A 27,818-nucleotide genomic window follows, 5' to 3' on the forward strand; every position below is an offset into this window, starting at 1 on the left:
AACCAGCGGTTTCAATGAACACACATTTCTTGGTAGAATCATACAGGACTGAAATTTTTGATGTTTTTCTACTCCTCTCATGAGCCCAAACAAGTCTCTAAAAGCATGAGTTTGCAACTACATTACTTTTGGAGAAAATTCAAAACATTCATTATTCAATAGGGCCCAAACTATCAAAAACCAGCGGTTTGAATGAACACACATTTCTTGGTAGAATCATGCAGGACTGAAATTTTTGATGTTTTTCTACTCCTCTCATGAGCCCAAACAAGTCTCTAAAAGCATGAGTTTGCAACTACTTTACTTTTGGAGAAAATTCAAAACATTCATTATTCAATAGAGCCCAATAGCAAAAACCAGCGTTTTGAATGAAGAATCACATTTCTTGGTAGAATCATGCAGGATTGAAATTTTTGATGGTTTTTTACTCCTCTCAACAGCCCAAACAAGTTTCTAAAAGGATGAGTTTGCAACTACTTTACTTTTGGAGAAAATTCAAAACATTCATTATTCAATAGGGCCCAAACTATCAAAAACCAGCCGTTTCAATGAACACACATGTTTTGGTAGAATCATGCAGGACTGAAATTTTTGATGTTTTTCTACTCATCTCATGAGCCCAAACAAGTCTCTAAAAGAATGAGTTTGCAACTACTTTACTTTTGGAGAAAATTCAAAACATTCACTATTCAATAGAGCCCAATAGCAAAAATCAGGTTTTGAATGAAGAATCACATTTCTTGGTAAAATCATGCAGGATTGAAAATTTTGATGGTTTTTTACTCCTCTCAACAGCCCAAACAAGTTTCTAAAAGGATGAGTTTGCAACTACTTTACTTTTGGAGAAAATTCAAAACATTCATTATTCAATAGGGCCCAAACTATCAAAAACCAGCGGTTTCAATGAACACACATTTCTTGGTAGAATCATGCAGGACTGAAATTTTTGATGTTTTTCTACTCCTCTCATGAGCCCAAACTAGTCTCTAAAAGCATGAGTTTGCAACTACTTTACTTTTGGAGAAAATTCAAAACATTCACTATTCAATAGAGCCCAATAGCAAAAATCAGGTTTTGAATGAAGAATCACATTTCTTGGTAAAATCATGCAGGATTGAAATTTTTGATGGTTTTTTACTCCTCTCAACAGCCTAAACAAGTTTCTAAAAGGATGAGTTTGCAACTACTTTACTTTTGGAGAAAATTCAAAACATTCATTATTCAATAGGGCCCAAACTATCAAAAACCAGCGGTTTCAATGAACACACATTTCTTGGTAGAATCATGCAGGATTGAAATTTTTGATGTTTTTCTACTCCTCTCATGAGCCCAAACAAGTCTCTAAAAGCATGAGTTTGCAACTACTTTACTTTTGGAGAAAATTCAAAACATTCATTATTCAATAGAGCCCAATAGCAAAAACCAGCGTTTTGAATGAAGAATCACATTTCTTGGTAGAATCATGCAGGATTGAAATTTTTGATGGTTTTTTACTCCTCTCAACAGCCCAAACAAGTTTCTAAAAGGATGAGTTTGCAACTACTTTACTTTTGGAGAAAATTCAAAACATTCATTATTCAATAGGGCGCAAACTATCAAAAACCAGCGGTTTCAATGAACACACATTTCTTGGTAGAATCATGCAGGACTGAAATTTTTGATGTTTTTCTACTCCTCTCATGAGCCCAAACAAGTCTCTAAAAGCATGAGTTTGCAACTACTTTACTTTTGGAGAAAATTCAAAACATTCTTCATTCAAAACGCTGGTTTTTGCTATTGGGCTCTATTGAATAATGAATACTTTTGGAGAAAATTCAAAACATTCATTATTCAATACAGCCCAATAGCAAAAACCAGCGTTTTGAATGAAGAATCACATTTCTTGGTAGAATCATGCAGGATTGAAATTTTTGATGGTTTTTTACTCCTCTCAACAGCCCAAACAAGTTTCTAAAAGGATGAGTTTGCAATTACTTTACTTTTGGAGAAAATTCAAAACATTCATTATTCAATAGGGCCCAAACTATCAAAAACCAGCGGTTTGAATGAACACATTTCTTGGTAGAATCATGCAGGACTGAAATTTTTGATGTTTTTCTACTCCTCTCATGAGCCCAAACAAGTCTCTAAAAGCATGAGTTTGCAACTACTTTACTTTTGGAGAAAATTCAAAACATTCATTATTCAATATTGCCCAAACTATCAAAAACCAGCGGTTTGAATGAACACACATTTCTTGGTAGAATCATGCAGGACTGAAATTTTTGATGTTTTTCTACTCCTCTCATGAGCCCAAACAAGTCTCTAAAAGCATGAGTTTGCAACTACTTTACTTTTGGAGAAAATTCAAAACATTCACTATTCAATAGAGCCCAATAGCAAAAATCAGGTTTTGAATGAAGAATCACATTTCTTGGTAAAATCATGCAGGATTGAAATTTTTGATGGTTTTTTACTCCTCTCAACAGCCCAAACAAGTTTCTAAAAGGATGAGTTTGCAACTACTTTACTTTTGGAGAAAATTCAAAACATTCATTATTCAATAGGGCCCAAACTATCAAAAACCAGCGGTTTCAATGAACACACATTTCTTGGTAGAATCATGCAGGACTGAAATTTTTGATGTTTTTCTACTCCTCTCATGAGCCCAAACAAGTCTCTAAAAGCATGAGTTTGCAACTACTTTACTTTTGGAGAAAATTCAAAACATTCATTATTCAATAGAGCCCAATAGCAAAAACCAGCGTTTTGAATGAAGAATCACATTTCTTGGTAGAATCATGCAGGATTGAAATTTTTGATGGTTTTTTACTCCTCTCAACAGCCCAAACAAGTTTCTAAAAGGATGAGTTTGCAACTACTTTACTTTTGGAGAAAATTCAAAACATTCATTATTCAATAGGGCCCAAACTATCAAAAACCAGCGGTTTCAATGAACACACATTTCTTGGTAGAATCATGCAGGACTGAAATTTTTGATGTTTTTCTACTCCTCTCATGAGCCCAAACAAATCTCTAAAAGCATGAGTTTGCAACTACTTTACTTTTGGAGAAAATTCAAAACATTCATTATTCAATAGAGCCCAATAGCAAAAACCAGCGTTTTGAATGAAGAATCACATTTCTTGGTAGAATCATGCAGGATTGAAATTTTTGATGGTTTTTTACTCCTCTCAACAGCCCAAACAAGTTTCTAAAAGGATGAGTTTGCAACTACTTTACTTTTGGAGAAAATTCAAAACATTCATTATTCAATAGGGCCCAAACTATCAAAAACCAGCGGTTTCAATGAACACACATTTCTTGGTAGAATCATGCAGGACTGAAATTTTTGATGTTTTTCTACTCCTCTCATGAGCCCAAACAAGTCTCTAAAAGCATGAGTTTGCAACTACTTTACTTTTGGAGAAAATTCAAAACATTCATTATTCAATAGGGCCCAAACTATCAAAAACCAGCGGTTTGAATGAACACACATTTCTTGGTAGAATCATGCAGGACTGAAATTTTTGATGTTTTTCTACTCCTCTCATGAGCCCAAACAAGTCTCTAAAAGCATGAGTTTGCAACTACTTTACTTTTGGAGAAAATTCAAAACATTCATTATTCAATAGAGCCCAATAGCAAAAACCAGCGTTTTGAATGAAGAATCACATTTCTTGGTAGAATCATGCAGGATTGAAATTTTTGATGGTTTTTTACTCCTCTCAACAGCCCAAACAAGTTTCTAAAAGGATGAGTTTGCAACTACTTTACTTTTGGAGAAAATTCAAAACATTCATTATTCAATAGGGCCCAAACTATCAAAAACCAGCCGTTTCAATGAACACACATGTTTTGGTAGAATTATGCATGACTGAAATTTTTGATGTTTTTCTACTCATCTCATGAGCCCAAACAAGTCTCTAAAAGCATGAGTTTGCAACTACTTTACTTTTGGAGAAAATTCAAAACATTCACTATTCAATAGAGCCCAACAGCAAAAATCAGGTTTTGAATGAAGAATCACATTTCTTGGTAAAATCATGCAGGATTGAAATTTTTGATGGTTTTTTACTCCTCTCAACAGCCCAAACAAGTTTCTAAAAGGATGAGTTTGCAACTACTTTACTTTTGGAGAAAATTCAAAACATTCATTATTCAATAGGGCCCAAACTATCAAAAACCAGCGGTTTCAATGAACACACATTTCTTGGTAGAATCATGCAGGACTGAAATTTTTGATGTTTTTCTACTCCTCTCATGAGCCCAAACAAGTCTCTAAAAGCATGAGTTTGCAACTACTTTACTTTTGGAGAAAATTCAAAACATTCATTATTCAATAGAGCCCAATAGCAAAAACCAGCGTTTTGAATGAAGAATCACATTTCTTGGTAGAATCATGCAGGATTGAAATTTTTGATGGTTTTTTACTCCTCTCAACAGCCGAAACAAGTTTCTAAAAGGATGAGTTTGCAACTACTTTACTTTTGGAGAAAATTCAAAACATTCATTATTCAATAGGGCCCAAACTATCAAAAACCAGCGGTTTGAATGAACACATTTCTTGGTAGAATCATGCAGGACTGAAATTTTTGATGTTTTTCTACTCCTCTCATGAGCCCAAACAAGTCTCTAAAAGCATGAGTTTGCAACTACTTTACTTTTGGAGAAAATTCAAAACATTCACTATTCAATAGAGCCCAATAGCAAAAATCAGGTTTTGAATGAAGAATCACATTTCTTGGTAAAATCATGCAGGATTGAAATTTTTGATGGTTTTTTACTCCTCTCAACAGCCCAAACAAGTTTCTAAAAGGATGAGTTTGCAACTACTTTACTTTTGGAGAAAATTCAAAACATTCATTATTCAATAGAGCCCAATAGCAAAAACCAGCGTTTTGAATGAAGAATCACATTTCTTGGTAGAATCATGCAGGATTGAAATTTTTGATGGTTTTTTACTCCTCTCAACAGCCCAAACAAGTTTCTAAAAGGATGAGTTTGCAACTACTTTACTTTTGGAGAAAATTCAAAACATTCATTATTCAATAGGGCCCAAACTATCAAAAACCAGCGGTTTGAATGAACACATTTCTTGGTAGAATCATGCAGGACTGAAATTTTTGATGTTTTTCTACTCCTCTCATGAGCCCAAACAAGTCTCTAAAAGCATGAGTTTGCAACTACTTTACTTTTGGAGAAAATTCAAAACATTCACTATTCAATAGAGCCCAATAGCAAAAATCAGGTTTTGAATGAAGAATCACATTTCTTGGTAAAATCATGCAGGATTGAAATTTTGATGGTTTTTTACTCCTCTCAACAGCCCAAACAAGTTTCTAAAAGGATGAGTTTGCAACTACTTTACTTTTGGAGAAAATTCAAAACATTCATTATTCAATAGGGCCCAAACTATCAAAAACCAGCGGTTTCAATGAACACACATTTCTTGGTAGAATCATGCAGGACTGAAATTTTTGATGTTTTTCTACTCCTCTCATGAGCCCAAACAAGTCTCTAAAAGCATGAGTTTGCAACTACTTTACTTTTGGAGAAAATTCAAAACATTCATTATTCAATAGAGCCCAATAGCAAAAACCAGCGTTTTGAATGAAGAATCACATTTCTTGGTAGAATCATGCAGGATTGAAATTTTTGATGGTTTTTTACTCCTCTCAACAGCCCAAACAAGTTTCTAAAAGGATGAGTTTGCAACTACTTTACTTTTGGAGAAAATTCAAAACATTCATTATTCAATAGGGCCCAAACTATCAAAAACCAGCCGTTTCAATGAACACACATGTTTTGGTAGAATCATGCAGGACTGAAATTTTTGATGTTTTTCTACTCATCTCATGAGCCCAAACAAGTCTCTAAAAGAATGAGTTTGCAACTACTTTACTTTTGGAGAAAATTCAAAACATTCACTATTCAATAGAGCCCAATAGCAAAAATCAGGTTTTGAATGAAGAATCACATTTCTTGGTAAAATCATGCAGGATTGAAATTTTTGATGGTTTTTTACTCCTCTCAACAGCCCAAACAAGTTTCTAAAAGGATGAGTTTGCAACTACTTTACTTTTGGAGAAAATTCAAAACATTCATTATTCAATAGGGCCCAAACTATCAAAAACCAGCGGTTTCAATGAACACACATTTCTTGGTAGAATCATGCAGGACTGAAATTTTTGATGTTTTTCTACTCCTCTCATGAGCCCAAACTAGTCTCTAAAAGCATGAGTTTGCAACTACTTTACTTTTGGAGAAAATTCAAAACATTCACTATTCAATAGAGCCCAATAGCAAAAATCAGGTTTTGAATGAAGAATCACATTTCTTGGTAAAATCATGCAGGATTGAAATTTTTGATGGTTTTTTACTCCTCTCAACAGCCCAAACAAGTTTCTAAAAGGATGAGTTTGCAACTACTTTACTTATGGAGAAAATTCAAAACATTCATTATTCAATAGGGCCCAAACTATCAAAAACCAGCGGTTTCAATGAACACACATTTCTTGGTAGAATCATGCAGGATTGAAATTTTTGATGTTTTTCTACTCCTCTCATGAGCCCAAACAAGTCTCTAAAAGCATGAGTTTGCAACTACTTTACTTTTGGAGAAAATTCAAAACATTCATTATTCAATAGAGCCCAATAGCAAAAACCAGCGTTTTGAATGAAGAATCACATTTCTTGGTAGAATCATGCAGGATTGAAATTTTTGATGGTTTTTTACTCCTCTCAACAGCCCAAACAAGTTTCTAAAAGGATGAGTTTGCAACTACTTTACTTTTGGAGAAAATTCAAAACATTCATTATTCAATAGGGCGCAAACTATCAAAAACCAGCGGTTTCAATGAACACACATTTCTTGGTAGAATCATGCAGGACTGAAATTTTTGATGTTTTTCTACTCCTCTCATGAGCCCAAACAAGTCTCTAAAAGCATGAGTTTGCAACTACTTTACTTTTGGAGAAAATTCAAAACATTCTTCATTCAAAACGCTGGTTTTTGCTATTGGGCTCTATTGAATAATGAATACTTTTGGAGAAAATTCAAAACATTCATTATTCAATAGAGCCCAATAGCAAAAACCAGCGTTTTGAATGAAGAATCACATTTCTTGGTAGAATCATGCAGGATTGAAATTTTTGATGGTTTTTTACTCCTCTCAACAGCCCAAACAAGTTTCTAAAAGGATGAGTTTGCAATTACTTTACTTTTGGAGAAAATTCAAAACATTCATTATTCAATAGGGCCCAAACTATCAAAAACCAGCGGTTTGAATGAACACATTTCTTGGTAGAATCATGCAGGACTGAAATTTTTGATGTTTTTCTACTCCTCTCATGAGCCCAAACAAGTCTCTAAAAGCATGAGTTTGCAACTACTTTACTTTTGGAGAAAATTCAAAACATTCATTATTCAATATTGCCCAAACTATCAAAAACCAGCGGTTTGAATGAACACACATTTCTTGGTAGAATCATGCAGGACTGAAATTTTTGATGTTTTTCTACTCCTCTCATGAGCCCAAACAAGTCTCTAAAAGCATGAGTTTGCAACTACTTTACTTTTGGAGAAAATTCAAAACATTCACTATTCAATAGAGCCCAATAGCAAAAATCAGGTTTTGAATGAAGAATCACATTTCTTGGTAAAATCATGCAGGATTGAAATTTTTGATGGTTTTTTACTCCTCTCAACAGCCCAAACAAGTTTCTAAAAGGATGAGTTTGCAACTACTTTACTTTTGGAGAAAATTCAAAACATTCATTATTCAATAGGGCCCAAACTATCAAAAACCAGCGGTTTCAATGAACACACATTTCTTGGTAGAATCATGCAGGACTGAAATTTTTGATGTTTTTCTACTCCTCTCATGAGCCCAAACAAGTCTCTAAAAGCATGAGTTTGCAACTACTTTACTTTTGGAGAAAATTCAAAACATTCATTATTCAATAGGGCCCAAACTATCAAAAACCAGCGGTTTGAATGAACACACATTTCTTGGTAGAATCATGCAGGACTGAAATTTTTGATGTTTTTCTACTCCTCTCATGAGCCCAAACAAGTCTCTAAAAGCATGAGTTTGCAACTACTTTACTTTTGGAGAAAATTCAAAACATTCATTATTCAATAGAGCCCAATAGCAAAAACCAGCGTTTTGAATGAAGAATCACATTTCTTGGTAGAATCATGCAGGATTGAAATTTTTGATGGTTTTTTACTCCTCTCAACAGCCCAAACAAGTTTCTAAAAGGATGAGTTTGCAACTACTTTACTTTTGGAGAAAATTCAAAACATTCATTATTCAATAGGGCCCAAACTATCAAAAACCAGCCGTTTCAATGAACACACATGTTTTGGTAGAATTATGCATGACTGAAATTTTTGATGTTTTTCTACTCATCTCATGAGCCCAAACAAGTCTCTAAAAGCATGAGTTTGCAACTACTTTACTTTTGGAGAAAATTCAAAACATTCACTATTCAATAGAGCCCAACAGCAAAAATCAGGTTTTGAATGAAGAATCACATTTCTTGGTAAAATCATGCAGGATTGAAATTTTTGATGGTTTTTTACTCCTCTCAACAGCCCAAACAAGTTTCTAAAAGGATGAGTTTGCAACTACTTTACTTTTGGAGAAAATTCAAAACATTCATTATTCAATAGGGCCCAAACTATCAAAAACCAGCGGTTTCAATGAACACACATTTCTTGGTAGAATCATGCAGGACTGAAATTTTTGATGTTTTTCTACTCCTCTCATGAGCCCAAACAAGTCTCTAAAAGCATGAGTTTGCAACTACTTTACTTTTGGAGAAAATTCAAAACATTCATTATTCAATAGAGCCCAATAGCAAAAACCAGCGTTTTGAATGAAGAATCACATTTCTTGGTAGAATCATGCAGGATTGAAATTTTTGATGGTTTTTTACTCCTCTCAACAGCCGAAACAAGTTTCTAAAAGGATGAGTTTGCAACTACTTTACTTTTGGAGAAAATTCAAAACATTCATTATTCAATAGGGCCCAAACTATCAAAAACCAGCGGTTTGAATGAACACATTTCTTGGTAGAATCATGCAGGACTGAAATTTTTGATGTTTTTCTACTCCTCTCATGAGCCCAAACAAGTCTCTAAAAGCATGAGTTTGCAACTACTTTACTTTTGGAGAAAATTCAAAACATTCACTATTCAATAGAGCCCAATAGCAAAAATCAGGTTTTGAATGAAGAATCACATTTCTTGGTAAAATCATGCAGGATTTAAATTTTTGATGGTTTTTTACTCCTCTCAACAGCCCAAACAAGTTTCTAAAAGGATGAGTTTGCAACTACTTTACTTTTGGAGAAAATTCAAAACATTCATTATTCAATAGAGCCCAATAGCAAAAACCAGCGTTTTGAATGAAGAATCACATTTCTTGGTAGAATCATGCAGGATTGAAATTTTTGATGGTTTTTTACTCCTCTCAACAGCCCAAACAAGTTTCTAAAAGGATGAGTTTGCAACTACTTTACTTTTGGAGAAAATTCAAAACATTCATTATTCAATAGGGCCCAAACTATCAAAAACCAGCGGTTTGAATGAACACATTTCTTGGTAGAATCATGCAGGACTGAAATTTTTGATGTTTTTCTACTCCTCTCATGAGCCCAAACAAGTCTCTAAAAGCATGAGTTTGCAACTACTTTACTTTTGGAGAAAATTCAAAACATTCACTATTCAATAGAGCCCAATAGCAAAAATCAGGTTTTGAATGAAGAATCACATTTCTTGGTAAAATCATGCAGGATTGAAATTTTGATGGTTTTTTACTCCTCTCAACAGCCCAAACAAGTTTCTAAAAGGATGAGTTTGCAACTACTTTACTTTTGGAGAAAATTCAAAACATTCATTATTCAATAGGGCCCAAACTATCAAAAACCAGCGGTTTCAATGAACACACATTTCTTGGTAGAATCATGCAGGACTGAAATTTTTGATGTTTTTCTACTCCTCTCATGAGCCCAAACAAGTCTCTAAAAGCATGAGTTTGCAACTACTTTACTTTTGGAGAAAATTCAAAACATTCATTATTCAATAGAGCCCAATAGCAAAAACCAGCGTTTTGAATGAAGAATCACATTTCTTGGTAGAATCATGCAGGATTGAAATTTTTGATGGTTTTTACTCCTCTCAACAGCCCAAACAAGTTTCTAAAAGGATGAGTTTGCAACTACTTTACTTTTGGAGAAAATTCAAAACATTAATTATTCAATAGGGCCCAAACTATCAAAAACCAGCGGTTTGAATGAACACATTTCTTGGTAGAATCATGCAGGACTGAAATTTTTGATGTTTTTCTACTCCTCTCATGAGCCCAAACAAGTCTCTAAAAGCATGAGTTTGCAACTACTTTACTTTTGGAGAAAATTCAAAACATTCACTATTCAATAGAGCCCAATAGCAAAAATCAGGTTTTGAATGAAGAATCACATTTCTTGGTAAAATCATGCAGGATTGAAATTTTTGATGGTTTTTTACTCCTCTCAACAGCCCAAACAAGTTTCTAAAAGGATGAGTTTGCAACTACTTTACTTTTGGAGAAAATTCAAAACATTCATTATTCAATAGGGCCCAAACTATCAAAAACCAGCGGTTTCAATGAACACACATTTCTTGGTAGAATCATGCAGGACTGAAATTTTTGATGTTTTTCTACTCCTCTCATGAGCCCAAACAAGTCTCTAAAAGCATGAGTTTGCAACTACTTTACTTTTGGAGAAAATTCAAAACATTCATTATTCAATAGAGCCCAATAGCAAAAACCAGCGTTTTGAATGAAGAATCACATTTCTTGGTAGAATCATGCAGGATTGAAATTTTTGATGGTTTTTTACTCCTCTCAACAGCCCAAACAAGTTTCTAAAAGGATGAGTTTGCAACTACTTTACTTTTGGAGAAAATTCAAAACATTCATTATTCAATAGGGCCCAAACTATCAAAAACCAGCGGTTTCAATGAACACACATTTCTTGGTAGAATCATGCAGGACTGAAATTTTTGATGTTTTTCTACTCCTCTCATGAGCCCAAACAAGTCTCTAAAAGCATGAGTTTGCAACTACTTTACTTTTGGAGAAAATTCAAAACATTCATTATTCAATAGAGCCCAATAGCAAAAACCAGCGTTTTGAATGAAGAATCACATTTCTTGGTAGAATCATGCAGGATTGAAATTTTTGATGGTTTTTTACTCCTCTCAACAGCCCAAACAAGTTTCTAAAAGGATGAGTTTGCAACTACTTTACTTTTGGAGAAAATTCAAAACATTCATTATTCAATAGGGCCCAAACTATCAAAAACCAGCGGTTTCAATGAACACACATTTCTTGGTAGAATCATGCAGGACTGAAATTTTTGATGTTTTTCTACTCCTCTCATGAGCCCAAACAAGTCTCTAAAAGCATGAGTTTGCAACTACTTTACTTTTGGAGAAAATTCAAAACATTCATTATTCAATAGAGCCCAATAGCAAAAACCAGCATTTTGAATGAAGAATCACATTTCTTGGTAGAATCATGCAGGATTGAAATTTTTGATGGTTTTTTACTCCTCTCAACAGCCCAAACAAGTTTCTAAAAGGATGAGTTTGCAACTACTTTACTTTTGGAGAAAATTCAAAACATTCATTATTCAATAGGGCCCAAACTATCAAAAACCAGCGGTTTCAATGAACACACATTTCTTGGTAGAATCATGCAGGACTGAAATTTTTGATGTTTTTCTACTCCTCTCATGAGCCCAAACAAGTCTCTAAAAGCATGAGTTTGCAACTACTTTACTTTTGGAGAAAATTCAAAACATTCATTATTCAATAGAGCCCAACAGCAAAAAACAGCGTTTTGAATGAAGAATCACATTTCTTGGTAGAATCATGCAGGATTTAAATTTTTGATGGTTTTTTACTCCTCTCAACAGCCCAAACAAGTTTCTAAAAGGATGAGTTTGCAACTACTTTACTTTTGGAGAAAATTCAAAACATTCATTATTCAATAGGGCCCAAACTATCAAAAACCAGCGGTTTGAATGAACACACATTTCTTGGTAGAATCATGCAGGACTGAAATTTTTGATGTTTTTCTACTCCTCTCATGAGCCCAAACAAGTCTCTAAAAGCATGAGTTTGCAACTACTTTACTTTTGGAGAAAATTCAAAACATTCATTGTTCAATAGGGCCCAAACTATCAAAAACCAGCGGTTTGAATGAACACACATTTCTTGGTAGAATCATGCAGGACTGAAATTTTTGATGTTTTTCTACTCCTCTCATGAGCCCAAACAAGTCTCTAAAAGCATGAGTTTGCAACTACTTTACTTTTGGAGAAAATTCAAAACATTCACTATTCAATAGAGCCCAATAGCAAAAATCAGGTTTTGAATGAAGAATCACATTTCTTGGTAAAATCATGCAGGATTGAAATTTTTGATGGTTTTTTACTCCTCTCAACAGCCCAAACAAGTTTCTAAAAGGATGAGTTTGCAACTACTTTACTTTTGGAGAAAATTTAAAACATTCATTATTCAATAGGGCCCAAACTATCAAAAACCAGCGGTTTCAATGAACACACATTTCTTGGTAGAATCATGCAGGACTGAAATTTTTGAAGTTTTTCTACTCCTCTCATGAGCCCAAACAAATCTCTAAAAGCATAAGTTTGCAACTACTTTACTTTTGGAGAAAATTCAAAACATTCATTATTCAATAGAGCCCAATAGCAAAAACCAGCGTTTTGAATGAAGAATCACATTTCTTGGTAGAATCATGCAGGATTGAAATTTTTGATGGTTTTTTACTCCTCTCAACAGCCCAAACAAGTTTCTAAAAGGATGAGATTGCAACTACTTTACTTTTGGAGAAAATTCAAAACATTCATTATTCAATAGGGCCCAAACTATCAAAAACCAGCGGTTTCAATGAACACACATTTCTTGGTAGAATCATGCAGGACTGAAATTTTTGATGTTTTTCTACTCCTCTCATGAGCCCAAACAAGTCTCTAAAAGCATGAGTATGCAACTACTTTACTTTTGGAGAAAATTCAAAACATTCATTATTCAATAGAGCCCAATAGCAAAAACCAGCGTTTTGAATGAAGAATCACATTTCTTGGTAGAATCATGCAGGATTGAAATTTTTGATGGTTTTTTACTCCTCTCAACAGCCCAAACAAGTTTCTAAAAGGATGAGTTTGCAACTACTTGCATCATGCAGGACTGAAATTTTTGATGTTTTTCTACTCCTCTCATGAGCCCAAACAAGTCTCTAAAAGCATGAGTTTGCAACTACTTTACTTTTGGAGAAAATTCAAAACATTCATTATTCAATAGGGCCCAAACTATCAAAAACCAGCGGTTTGAATGAACACACATTTCTTGGTAGAATCATGCAGGACTGAAATTTTTGATGTTTTTCTACTCCTCTCATGAGCCCAAACAAGTCTCTAAAAGCATGAGTTTGCAACTACTTTACTTTTGGAGAAAATTCAAAACATTCATTATTCAATAGAGCCCAATAGCAAAAACCAGCGTTTTGAATGAAGAATCACATTTCTTGGTAGAATCATGCAGGATTGAAATTTTTGATGGTTTTTTACTCCTCTCAACAGCCCAAACAAGTTTCTAAAAGGATGAGTTTGCAACTACTTTACTTTTGGAGAAAATTCAAAACATTCATTATTCAATAGGGCCCAAACTATCAAAAACCAGCCGTTTCAATGAACACACATGTCTTGGTAGAATCATGCAGGACTGAAATTTTTGATGTTTTTCTACTCATCTCATGAGCCCAAACAAGTCTCTAAAAGCATGAGTTTGCAACTACTTTACTTTTGGAGAAAATTCAAAACATTCACTATTCAATAGAGCCCAATAGCAAAAATCAGGTTTTGAATGAAGAATCACATTTCTTGGTAAAATCATGCAGGATTGAAATTTTTGATGGTTTTTTACTCCTCTCAACAGCCCAAACAAGTTTCTAAAAGGATGAGTTTGCAACTACTTTACTTTTGGAGAAAATTCAAAACATTCATTATTCAATAGGGCCCAAACTATCAAAAACCAGCGGTTTCAATGAACACACATTTCTTGGTAGAATCATGCAGGACTGAAATTTTTGATGTTTTTCTACTCCTCTCATGAGCCCAAACTAGTCTCTAAAAGCATGAGTTTGCAACTACTTTACTTTTGGAGAAAATTCAAAACATTCACTATTCAATAGAGCCCAATAGCAAAAATCAGGTTTTGAATGAAGAATCACATTTCCTGGTAAAATCATGCAGGATTGAAATTTTTGATGGTTTTTTACTCCTCTCAACAGCCCAAACAAGTTTCTAAAAGGATGAGTTTGCAACTACTTTACTTTTGGAGAAAATTCAAAACATTCATTATTCAATAGGGCCCAAACTATCAAAAACCAGCGGTTTCAATGAACACACATTTCTTGGTAGAATCATGCAGGACTGAAATTTTTGATGTTTCTCTACTCCTCTCATGAGCCCAAACAAGTCTCTAAAAGCATGAGTTACAACTACTTTACTTTTGGAGAAAATTCAAAACATTCATTATTCAATAGAGCCCAATAGCAAAAACCAGCGTTTTGAATGAAGAATCACATTTCTTGGTAGAATCATGCAGGATTGAAATTTTTGATGGTTTTTTACTCCTCTCAACAGCCCAAACAAGTTTCTAAAAGGATGAGTTTGCAACTACTTTACTTTTGGAGAAAATTCAAAACATTCATTATTCAATAGGGCCCAAACTATCAAAAACCAGCGGTTTCAATGAACACACATTTCTTGGTAGAATCATGCAGGACTGAAATTTTTGATGTTTTTCTACTCCTCTCATGAGCCCAAACAAGTCTCTAAAAGCATGAGTTTGCAACTACTTTACTTTTGGAGAAAATTCAAAACATTCATTATTCAATAGAGCCCAATAGCAAAAACCAGCGTTTTGAATGAACAATCACATTTCTTGGTAGAATCATGCAGGATTGAAATTTTTGACGGTTTTTTACTCCTCTCAACAGCCCAAACAAGTTTCTAAAAGGATGAGTTTGCAACTACTTTACTTTTGGAGAAAATTCAAAACATTCATTATTCAATAGGGCCCAAACTATCAAAAACCAGCGGTTTGAATGAACACACATTTCTTGGTAGAATCATGCAGGACTGAAATTTTTGATGTTTTTCTACTCCTCTCATGAGCCCAAACAAGTCTCTAAAAGCATGATTTTGCAACTACTTTACTTTTGGAGAAAATTCAAAACATTCACTATTCAATAGAGCCCAATAGCAAAAATCAGGTTTTGAATGAAGAATCACATTTCTTGGTAGAATCATGCAGGACTGAAATTTTTGATGTTTTTCTACTCCTCTCATGAGCCCAAACAAATCTCTAAAAGCATGAGTTTGCAACTACTTTACTTTTGGAGAAAATTCAAAACATTCATTATTCAATAGAGCCCAATAGCAAAAACCAGCGTTTTGAATGAAGAATCACATTTCTTGGTAGAATCATGCAGGATTGAAATTTTTGATGGTTTTTTACTCCTCTCAACAGCCCAAACAAGTTTCTAAAAGGATGAGTTTGCAACTACTTTACTTTTGGAGAAAATTCAAAACATTCATTATTCAATAGGGCCCAAACTATCAAAAACCAGCGGTTTCAATGAACACACATTTCTTGGTAGAATCATGCAGGACTGAAATTTTTGATGTTTTTCTACTCCTCTTATGAGCCCAAACAAGTCTCTAAAAGCATGAGTTTGCAACTACTTTACTTTTGGAGAAAATTCAAAACATTCATTATTCAATAGAGCCCAATAGCAAAAACCAGCGTTTTGAATGAAGAATCACATTTCTTGGTAGAATCATGCAGGATTGAAATTTTTGATGGTTTTTTACTCCTCTCAACAGCCCAAACAAGTTTCTAAAAGGATGAGTTTGCAACTACTTTACTTTTGGAGAAAATTCAAAACATTCATTATTCAATAGGGCCCAAACTATCAAAAACCAGCGGTTTCAATGAACACACATTTCTTGGTAGAATCATGCAGGACTGAAATTTTTGATGTTTTTCTACTCCTCTCATGAGCCCAAACAAGTCTCTAAAAGCATGAGTTTGCAACTACTTTACTTTTGGAGAAAATTCAAAACATTCATTATTCAATAGAGCCCAATAGCAAAAACCAGCGTTTTGAATGAAGAATCACATTTCTTGGTAGAATCATGCAGGATTGAAATTTTTGATGGTTTTTTACTCCTCTCAACAGCCCAAACAAGTTTCTAAAAGGATGAGTTTGCAACTACTTTACTTTTGGAGAAAATTCAAAACATTCATTATTCAATAGGGCCCAAACTATCAAAAACCAGCGGTTTGAATGAACACATTTCTTGGTAGAATCATGCAGGACTGAAATTTTTGATGTTTTTCTACTCCTCTCATGAGCCCAAACAAGTCTCTAAAAGCATGAGTTTGCAACTACTTTACTTTTGGAGAAAATTCAAAACATTCACTATTCAATAGAGCCCAATAGCAAAAATCAGGTTTTGAATGAAGAATCACATTTCTTGGTAAAATCATGCAGGATTGAAATTTAATGGTTTTTTACTCCTCTCAACAGCCCAAACAAGTTTCTAAAAGGATGAGTTTGCAACTACTTTACTTTTGGAGAAAATTCAAAACATTCATTATTCAATAGGGCCCAAACTATCAAAAACCAGCGGTTTCAATGAACACACATTTCTTGGTAGAATCATGCAGGACTGAAATTTTTGATGTTTTTCTACTCCTCTCATGAGCCCAAACAAGTCTCTAAAAGCATGAGTTTGCAACTACTTTACTTTTGGAGAAAATTCAAAACATTCATTATTCAATAGGGCCCAAACTATCAAAAACCAGCGGTTTCAATGAACACACATTTCTTGGTAGAATCATGCAGGACTGAAATTTTTGATGTTTTTCTACTCCTCTCATGAGCCCAAACAAGTCTCTAAAAGCATGAGTTTGCAACTACTTTACTTTAGGAGAAAATTCAAAACATTCACTATTCAATAGAGCCCAATAGCAAAAATCAGGTTTTGAATGAAGAATCACATTTCTTGGTAAAATCATGCAGGATTGAAATTTTTGATGGTTTTTTACTCCTCTCAACAGCCCAAACAAGTTTCTAAAAGGATGAGTTTGCAACTACTTTACTTTTGGAGAAAATTTAAAACATTCATTATTCAATAGGGCCCAAACTATCAAAAACAAGCGGTTTCAAAGAACACACATTTCTTGGTAGAATCATGCAGGACTGAAATTTTTGATGTTTTTCTACTCCTCTCATGAGCCCAAACAAATCTCTAAAAGCATGAGTTTGCAACTACTTTACTTTTGGAGAAAATTCAAAACATTATTCAATAGAGCCCAATAGCAAAAACCAGCGTTTTGAATGAAGAATCACATTTCTTGGTAGAATCATGCAGGATTGAAATTTTTGATGGTTTTTTACTCCTCTCAACAGCCCAAACAAGTTTCTAAAAGGATGAGTTTGCAACTACTTTACTTTTGGAGAAAATTCAAAACATTCATTATTCAATAGGGCCCAAACTATCAAAAACCAGCCGTTTCAATGAACACACATGTCTTGGTAGAATCATGCAGGACTGAAATTTTTGATGTTTTTCTACTCATCTCATGAGCCCAAACAAGTCTCTAAAAGCATGAGTTTGCAACTACTTTACTTTTGGAGAAAATTCAAAACATTCACTATTCAATAGAGCCCAATAGCAAAAATCAGGTTTTGAATGAAGAATCACATTTCTTGGTAGAATCATGCAGGATTGAAATTTTTGATGGTTTTTTACTCCTCTCAACAGCCCAAACAAGTTTCTAAAAGGATGAGTTTGCAACTTCTTTACTTTTGGAGAAAATTCAAAACATTCATTATTCAATAGGGCCCAAACTATCAAAAACCAGCGGTTTCAATGAACACACATTTCTTGGTAGAATCATGCAGGACTGAAATTTTTGATGTTTTTCTACTCCTCTCATGAGCCCAAACAAGTCTCTAAAAGCATGAGTTTGCAACTACTTTACTTTTGGAGAAAATTCAAAACATTCATTATTCAATAGGGCCCAAACTATCAAAAACCAGCGGTTTCAATGAACACACATTTCTTGGTAGAATCATGCAGGACTGAAATTTTTGATGTTTTTCTACTCCTCTCATGAGCCCAAACAAGTCTCTAAAAGCATGAGTTTGCAACTACTTTACTTTTGGAGAAAATTCAAAACATTCATTATTCAATAGAGCCCAATAGCAAAAACCAGCGTTTTGAATGAAGAATCACATTTCTTGGTAGAATCATGCAGGATTGAAATTTTTGACGGTTTTTTACTCCTCTCAACAGCCCAAACAAGTTTCTAAAAGGATGAGTTTGCCACTACTTTACTTTTGGAGAAAATTCAAAACATTCATTATTCAATAGGGCCCAAACTATCAAAAACCAGCGGTTTCAATGAACACACATTTCTTGGTAGAATCATGCAGGACTGAAATTTTTGATGTTTTTCTACTCCTCTCATGAGCCCAAACAAGTCTCTAAAAGCATGAGTTTGCAACTACTTTACTTTTGGAGAAAATTCAAAACATTCATTATTCAATAGAGCCCAATAGCAAAAACCAGCGTTTTGAATGAAGAATCACATTTCTTGGTAGAATCATGCAGGATTGAAATTTTTGATGGTTTTTTACTCCTCTCAACAGCCCAAACAAGTTTCTAAAAGGATGAGTTTGCAACTACTTTACTTTTGGAGAAAATTCAAAACATTCATTATTCAATAGGGCCCAAACTATCAAAAACCAGCGGTTTCAATGAACACACATTTCTTGGTAGAATCATGCAGGACTGAAATTTTTGATGTTTTTCTACTCCTCTCATGAGCCCAAACAAGTCTCTAAAAGCATGAGTTTGCAACTACTTTACTTTTGGAGAAAATTCAAAACATTCATTATTCAATAGAGCCCAATAGCAAAAACCAGCGTTTTGAATGAAGAATCACATTTCTTGGTAGAATCATGCAGGATTGAAATTTTTGATGGTTTTTTACTCCTCTCAACAGCCCAAACAAGTTTCTAAAAGGATGAGTTTGCAACTACTTTACTTTTGGAGAAAATTCAAAACATTCATTATTCAATAGGGCCCAAACTATCAAAAACCAGCGGTTTCAATGAACACACATTTCTTGGTAGAATCATGCAGGACTGAAATTTTTGATGTTTTTCTACTCCTCTAATGAGCCCAAACAAGTCTCTAAAAGCATGAGTTTGCAACTACTTTACTTCTGGAGAAAATTCAAAACATTCATTATTCAATAGAGCCCAATAGCAAAAACCAGCGTTTTGAATGAAGAATCACATTTCTTGGTAGAATCATGCAGGATTGAAATTTTTGATGGTTTTTTACTCCTCTCAACAGCCCAAACAAGTTTCTAAAAGGATGAGTTTGCAACTACTTTACTTTTGGAGAAAATTCAAAACATTCATTATTCAATAGGGCCCAAACTATCAAAAACCAGCGGTTTGAATGAACACACATTTCTTGGTAGAATCATGCAGGACTGAAATTTAATGGTTTTTTACTCCTCTCAACAGCCCAAACAAGTTTCTAAAAGGATGAGTTTGCAACTACTTTACTTTTGGAGAAAATTCAAAACATTCATTATTCAATAGGGCCCAAACTATCAAAAACCAGCGGTTTCAATGAACACACATTTCTTGGTAGAATCATGCAGGACTGAAATTTTTGATGTTTTTCTACTCCTCTCATGAGCCCAAACAAGTCTCTAAAAGCATGAGTTTGCAACTACTTTACTTTTGGAGAAAATTCAAAACATTCATTATTCAATAGAGCCCAATAGCAAAAACCAGCGTTTTGAATGAAGAATCACATTTCTTGGTAGAATCATGCAGGATTGAAATTTTTGATGGTTTTTTACTCCTCTCATGAGCCCAAACAAGTCTCTAAAAGCATGAGTTTGCAACTACTTTACTTTTGGATAAAATTCAAAACATTCATTATTCAATAGGGCCCAAACTATCAAAAACCAGCGGTTTGAATGAACACACATTTCTTGGTAGAATCATGCAGGACTGAAATTTTTGATGTTTTTCTACTCCTCTCATGAGCCCAAACAAGTCTCTAAAAGCATGAGTTTGCAACTACTTTACTTTTGGATAAAATTCAAAACATTCATTATTCAATAGGGCTCAAACTATCAAAAACCAGCGGTTTGAATGAACACACATTTCTTGGTAGAATCATGCAGGACTGAAATTTTTGATATTTTTCTACTCCTCTCATGAGCCCAAACAAGTCTCTAAAAGCATGAGTTTGCAACTACTTTACTTTTGGAGAAAATTCAAAACATTCACTATTCAATAGAGCCCAATAGCAAAAATCAGGTTTTGAATGAAGAATCACATTTCTTGGTAAAATCATGCAGGATTGAAATTTTTGATGGTTTTTTACTCCTCTCAACAGCCCAAACAAGTTTCTAAAAGGATGAGTTTGCAACTACTTTACTTTTGGAGAAAATTCAAAACATTCATTATTCAATAGGGCCCAAACTATCAAAAACCAGCCGTTTCAATGAACACACATGTCTTGGTAGAATCATGCAGGACTGAAATTTTTGATGTTTTTCTACTCATCTCATGAGCCCAAACAAGTCTCTAAAAGCATGAGTTTGCAACTACTTTACTTTTGGAGAAAATTCAAAACATTCACTATTCAATAGAGCCCAATAGCAAAAATCAGGTTTTGAATGAAGAATCACATTTCTTGGTAGAATCATGCAGGATTGAAATTTTTGATGGTTTTTTACTCCTCTCAACAGCCCAAACAAGTTTCTAAAAGGATGAGTTTGCAACTACTTTACTTTTGGAGAAAATTCAAAACATTCATTATTCAATAGGGCCCAAACTATCAAAAACCAGCGGTTTCAATGAACACACATTTCTTTTTAGAATCATTCAGGACTGAAATTTTTGATGTTTTTCTACTCCTCTCATGAGCCCAAACAAGTCTCTAAAAGCATGAGTTTGCAACTACTTTACTTCTGGAGAAAATTCAAAACATTCATTATTCAATAGAGCCCAATAGCAAAAACCAGCGTTTTGAATGAAGAATCACATTTCTTGGTAGAATCATGCAGGATTGAAATTTTTGATGGTTTTTTACTCCTCTCAACAGCCCAAACAAGTTTCTAAAAGGATGAGTTTGCAACTACTTTACTTTTGGAGAAAATTCAAAACATTCATTATTCAATAGGGCCCAAACTATCAAAAACCAGTGGTTTGAATGAACACATTTCTTGGTAGAATCATGCAGGACTGAAATTTTTGATGTTTTTCTACTCCTCTCATGAGCCCAAACAAGTCTCTAAAAGCATGAGTTTGCAACTACTTTACTTTTGGAGAAAATTCAAAACATTCACTATTCAATAGAGCCCAATAGCAAAAATCAGGTTTTGAATGAAGAATCACATTTCTTGGTAAAATCATGCAGGATTGAAATTTAATGGTTTTTTACTCCTCTCAACAGCCCAAACAAGTTTCTAAAAGGATGAGTTTGCAACTACTTTACTTTTGGAGAAAATTCAAAACATTCATTATTCAATAGGGCCCAAACTATCAAAAACCAGCGGTTTCAATGAACACACATTTCTTGGTAGAATCATGCAGGACTGAAATTTTTGATGTTTTTCTACTCCTCTCATGAGCCCAAACAAGTCTCTAAAAGCATGAGTTTGCAACTACTTTACTTTTGGAGAAAATTCAAAACATTCAGTATTCAATAGAGCCCAATAGCAAAAACCAGCGTTTTGAATGAAGAATCACATTTCTTGGTAGAATCATGCAGGATTGAAATTTTTGATGGTTTTTTACTCCTCTCAACAGCCCAAACAAGTTTCTAAAAGGATGAGTTTGCAACTACTTTACTTTTGGAGAAAATTCAAAACATTCATTATTCAATAGGGCCCAAACTATCAAAAACCAGCGGTTTCAATGAACACACATTTCTTGGTAGAATCATGCAGGACTGAAATTTTTGATGTTTTTCTACTCCTCTCATGAGCCCAAACAAGTCTCTAAAAGCATGAGTTTGCAACTACTTTACTTTTGGAGAAAATTCAAAACATTCATTATTCAATAGGGCCCAAACTATCAAAAACCAGCGGTTTGAATGAACACACATTTCTTGGTAGAATCATGCAGGACTGAAATTTTTGATGTTTTTCTACTCCTCTCATGAGCCCAAACAAGTCTCTAAAAGCATGAGTTTGCAACTACTTTACTTTTGGAGAAAATTCAAAACATTCACTATTCAATAGAGCCCAATAGCAAAAATCAGGTTTTGAATGAAGAATCACATTTCTTGGTAAAATCATGCAGGATTGAAATTTTTGATGGTTTTTTACTCCTCTCAACAGCCCAAACAAGTTTCTAAAAGGATGAGTTTGCAACTACTTTACTTTTGGAGAAAATTCAAAACATTCATTATTCAATAGGGCCCAAACTATCAAAAACCAGCGGTTTGAATGAACACACATTTCTTGGTAGAATCATGCAGGACTGAAATTTTTGATGTTTTTCTACTCCTCTCATGAGCCCAAACAAGTCTCTAAAAGCATGAGTTTGCAACTACTTTACTTTTGGAGAAAATTCAAAACATTCATTATTCAATAGGGCCCAAACTATCAAAAACCAGCGGTTTGAATGAACACACATTTCTTGGTAGAATCATGCAGGACTGAAATTTTTGATGTTTTTCTACTCCTCTCATGAGCCCAAACAAGTCTCTAAAAGCATGAGTTTGCAACTACTTTACTTTTGGAGAAAATTCAAAACATTCACTATTCAATAGAGCCCAATAGCAAAAATCAGGTTTTGAATGAAGAATCACATTTCTTGGTAAAATCATGCAGGATTGAAATTTTTGATGGTTTTTTACTCCTCTCAACAGCCCAAACAAGTTTCTAAAAGGATGAGTTTGCAACTACTTTACTTTTGGAGAAAATTCAAAACATTCATTATTCAATAGGGCCCAAACTATCAAAAACCAGCCGTTTCAATGAACACACATGTCTTGGTAGAATCATGCAGGACTGAAATTTTTGATGTTTTTCTACTCATCTCATGAGCCCAAACAAGTCTCTAAAAGCATGAGTTTGCAACTACTTTACTTTTGGAGAAAATTCAAAACATTCACTATTCAATAGAGCCCAATAGCAAAAATCAGGTTTTGAATGAAGAATCACATTTCTTGGTAGAATCATGCAGGATTGAAATTTTTGATGGTTTTTTACTCCTCTCAACAGCCCAAACAAGTTTCTAAAAGGATGAGTTTGCAACTACTTTACTTTTGGAGAAAATTCAAAACATTCATTATTCAATAGGGCCCAAACTATCAAAAACCAGCGGTTTCAATGAACACACATTTCTTTTTAGAATCATTCAGGACTGAAATTTTTGATGTTTTTCTACTCCTCTCATGAGCCCAAACAAGTCTCTAAAAGCATGAGTTTGCAACTACTTTACTTCTGGAGAAAATTCAAAACATTCATTATTCAATAGAGCCCAATAGCAAAAACCAGCGTTTTGAATGAAGAATCACATTTCTTGGTAGAATCATGCAGGATTGAAATTTTTGATGGTTTTTTACTCCTCTCAACAGCCCAAACAAGTTTCTAAAAGGATGAGTTTGCAACTACTTTACTTTTGGAGAAAATTCAAAACATTCATTATTCAATAGGGCCCAAACTATCAAAAACCAGTGGTTTGAATGAACACATTTCTTGGTAGAATCATGCAGGACTGAAATTTTTGATGTTTTTCTACTCCTCTCATGAGCCCAAACAAGTCTCTAAAAGCATGAGTTTGCAACTACTTTACTTTTGGAGAAAATTCAAAACATTCACTATTCAATAGAGCCCAATAGCAAAAATCAGGTTTTGAATGAAGAATCACATTTCTTGGTAAAATCATGCAGGATTGAAATTTAATGGTTTTTTACTCCTCTCAACAGCCCAAACAAGTTTCTAAAAGGATGAGTTTGCAACTACTTTACTTTTGGAGAAAATTCAAAACATTCATTATTCAATAGGGCCCAAACTATCAAAAACCAGCGGTTTCAATGAACACACATTTCTTGGTAGAATCATGCAGGACTGAAATTTTTGATGTTTTTCTACTCCTCTCATGAGCCCAAACAAGTCTCTAAAAGCATGAGTTTGCAACTACTTTACTTTTGGAGAAAATTCAAAACATTCATTATTCAATAGAGCCCAATAGCAAAAACCAGCGTTTTGAATGAAGAATCACATTTCTTGGTAGAATCATGCAGGATTGAAATTTTTGATGGTTTTTTACTCCTCTCAACAGCCCAAACAAGTTTCTAAAAGGATGAGTTTGCAACTACTTTACTTTTGGAGAAAATTCAAAACATTCATTATTCAATAGGGCCCAAACTATCAAAAACCAGCGGTTTCAATGAACACACATTTCTTGGTAGAATCATGCAGGACTGAAATTTTTGATGTTTTTCTACTCCTCTCATGAGCCCAAACAAGTCTCTAAAAGCATGAGTTTGCAACTACTTTACTTTTGGAGAAAATTCAAAACATTCATTATTCAATAGAGCCCAATAGCAAAAACCAGCGTTTTGAATGAAGAATCACATTTCTTGGTAGAATCATGCAGGATTGAAATTTTTGATGGTTTTTTACTCCTCTCAACAGCCCAAACAAGTTTCTAAAAGGATGAGTTTGCAACTACTTTACTTTTGGAGAAAATTCAAAACATTCATTATTCAATAGGGCCCAAACTATCAAAAACCAGCGGCTTCAATGAACACACATTTCTTGGTAGAATCATGCAGGACTGAAATTTTTGATGTTTTTCTACTCCTCTCATGAGCCCAAACAAGTCTCTAAAAGCATGAGTTTGCAACTACTTTACTTTTGGAGAAAATTCAAAACATTCATTATTCAATAGAGCCCAAAAGCAAAAACCAGCGTTTTGAATGAAGAATCACATTTCTTGGTAGAATCATGCAGGATTGAAATTTTTGATGGTTTTTTACTCCTCTCAACAGCCCAAACAAGTTTCTAAAAGGATGAGTTTGCAACTACTTTACTTTTGGAGAAAATTCAAAACATTCATTATTCAATAGGGCCCAAACTATCAAAAACCAGCGGTTTCAATGAACACACATTTCTTGGTAGAATCATGCAGGACTTACATTTTTGATGTTTTTCTACTCCTCTCATGAGCCCAAACAAGTCTCTAAAAGCATGAGTTTGCAACTACTTTACTTTTGGAGAAAATTCAAAACATTCATTATTCAATAGAGCCCAATAGCAAAAACCAGCGTTTTGAATGAAGAATCACATTTCTTGGTAGAATCATGCAGGATTGAAATTTTTGATGGTTTTTTACTCCTCTCAACAGCCCAAACAAGTTTCTAAAAGGATGAGTTTGCAACTACTTTACTTTTGGAGAAAATTCAAAACATTCATTATTCAATAGGGCCCAAACTATCAAAAACCAGCGGTTTCAATGAACACACATTTCTTGGTAGAATCATGCAGGACTGAAATTTTTGATGTTTTTCTACTCCTCTCATGAGCCCAAACAAGTCTCTAAAAGCATGAGTTTGCAACTACTTTACTTTTGGAGAAAATTCAAAACATTCATTATTCAATAGGGCCCAAACTATCAAAAACCAGCGGTTTCAATGAACACACATTTCTTGGTAGAATCATGCAGGACTGAAATTTTTGATGTTTTTCTACTCCTCTCATGAGCCCAAACAAGTCTCTAAAAGCATGAGTTTGCAACTACTTTACTTTAGGAGAAAATTCAAAACATTCACTATTCAATAGAGCCCAATAGCAAAAATCAGGTTTTGAATGAAGAATCACATTTCTTGGTAAAATCATGCAGGATTGAAATTTTTGATGGTTTTTTACTCCTCTCAACAGCCCAAACAAGTTTCTAAAAGGATGAGTTTGCAACTACTTTACTTTTGGAGAAAATTTAAAACATTCATTATTCAATAGGGCCCAAACTATCAAAAACCAGCGGTTTCAAAGAACACACATTTCTTGGTAGAATCATGCAGGACTGAAATTTTTGATGTTTTTCTACTCCTCTCATGAGCCCAAACAAATCTCTAAAAGCATGAGTTTGCAACTACTTTACTTTTGGAGAAAATTCAAAACATTATTCAATAGAGCCCAATAGCAAAAACCAGCGTTTTGAATGAAGAATCACATTTCTTGGTAGAATCATGCAGGATTGAAATTTTTGATGGTTTTTTACTCCTCTCAACAGCCCAAACAAGTTTCTAAAAGGATGAGTTTGCAACTACTTTACTTTTGGAGAAAATTCAAAACATTCATTATTCAATAGGGCCCAAACTATCAAAAACCAGCCGTTTCAATGAACACACATGTCTTGGTAGAATCATGCAGGACTGAAATTTTTGATGTTTTTCTACTCATCTCATGAGCCCAAACAAGTCTCTAAAAGCATGAGTTTGCAACTACTTTACTTTTGGAGAAAATTCAAAACATTCACTATTCAATAGAGCCCAATAGCAAAAATCAGGTTTTGAATGAAGAATCACATTTCTTGGTAGAATCATGCAGGATTGAAATTTTTGATGGTTTTTTACTCCTCTCAACAGCCCAAACAAGTTTCTAAAAGGATGAGTTTGCAACTTCTTTACTTTTGGAGAAAATTCAAAACATTCATTATTCAATAGGGCCCAAACTATCAAAAACCAGCGGTTTCAATGAACACACATTTCTTGGTAGAATCATGCAGGACTGAAATTTTTGATGGTTTTTTACTCCTCTCAACAGCCCAAACAAGTTTCTAAAAGGATGAGTTTGCAACTACTTTACTTTTGGAGAAAATTCAAAACATTCATTATTCAATAGGGCCCAAACTATCAAAAACCAGCGGTTTCAATGAACACACATTTCTTGGTAGAATCATGCAGGACTGAAATTTTTGATGTTTTTCTACTCCTCTAATGAGCCCAAACAAGTCTCTAAAAGCATGAGTTTGCAACTACTTTACTTCTGGAGAAAATTCAAAACATTCATTATTCAATAGAGCCCAATAGCAAAAACCAGCGTTTTGAATGAAGAATCACATTTCTTGGTAGAATCATGCAGGATTGAAATTTTTGATGGTTTTTTACTCCTCTCAACAGCCCAAACAAGTTTCTAAAAGGATGAGTTTGCAACTACTTTACTTTTGGAGAAAATTCAAAACATTCATTATTCAATAGGGCCCAAACTATCAAAAACCAGCGGTTTGAATGAACACACATTTCTTGGTAGAATCATGCAGGACTGAAATTTTTGATGTTTTTCTACTCCTCTCATGAGCCCAAACAAGTCTCTAAAAGCATGAGTTTGCAACTACTTTACTTTTGGAGAAAATTCAAAACATTCATTATTCAATAGGGCCCAAACTATCAAAAACCAGCGGTTTGAATGAACACACATTTCTTGGTAGAATCATGCAGGACTGAAATTTTTGATGTTTTTCTACTCCTCTCATGAGCCCAAACAAGTCTCTAAAAGCATGAGTTTGCAACTACTTTACTTTTGGAGAAAATTCAAAACATTCACTATTCAATAGAGCCCAATAGCAAAAATCAGGTTTTGAATGAAGAATCACATTTCTTGGTAAAATCATGCAGGATTGAAATTTTTG

This window comes from Dendrobates tinctorius, unplaced genomic scaffold, assembly GCF_039654945.1.
Source record: "Dendrobates tinctorius isolate UK_male_01 unplaced genomic scaffold, ASM3965494v1 ptg000076l, whole genome shotgun sequence".
Taxonomy (NCBI): domain Eukaryota; kingdom Metazoa; phylum Chordata; class Amphibia; order Anura; family Dendrobatidae; genus Dendrobates; species Dendrobates tinctorius.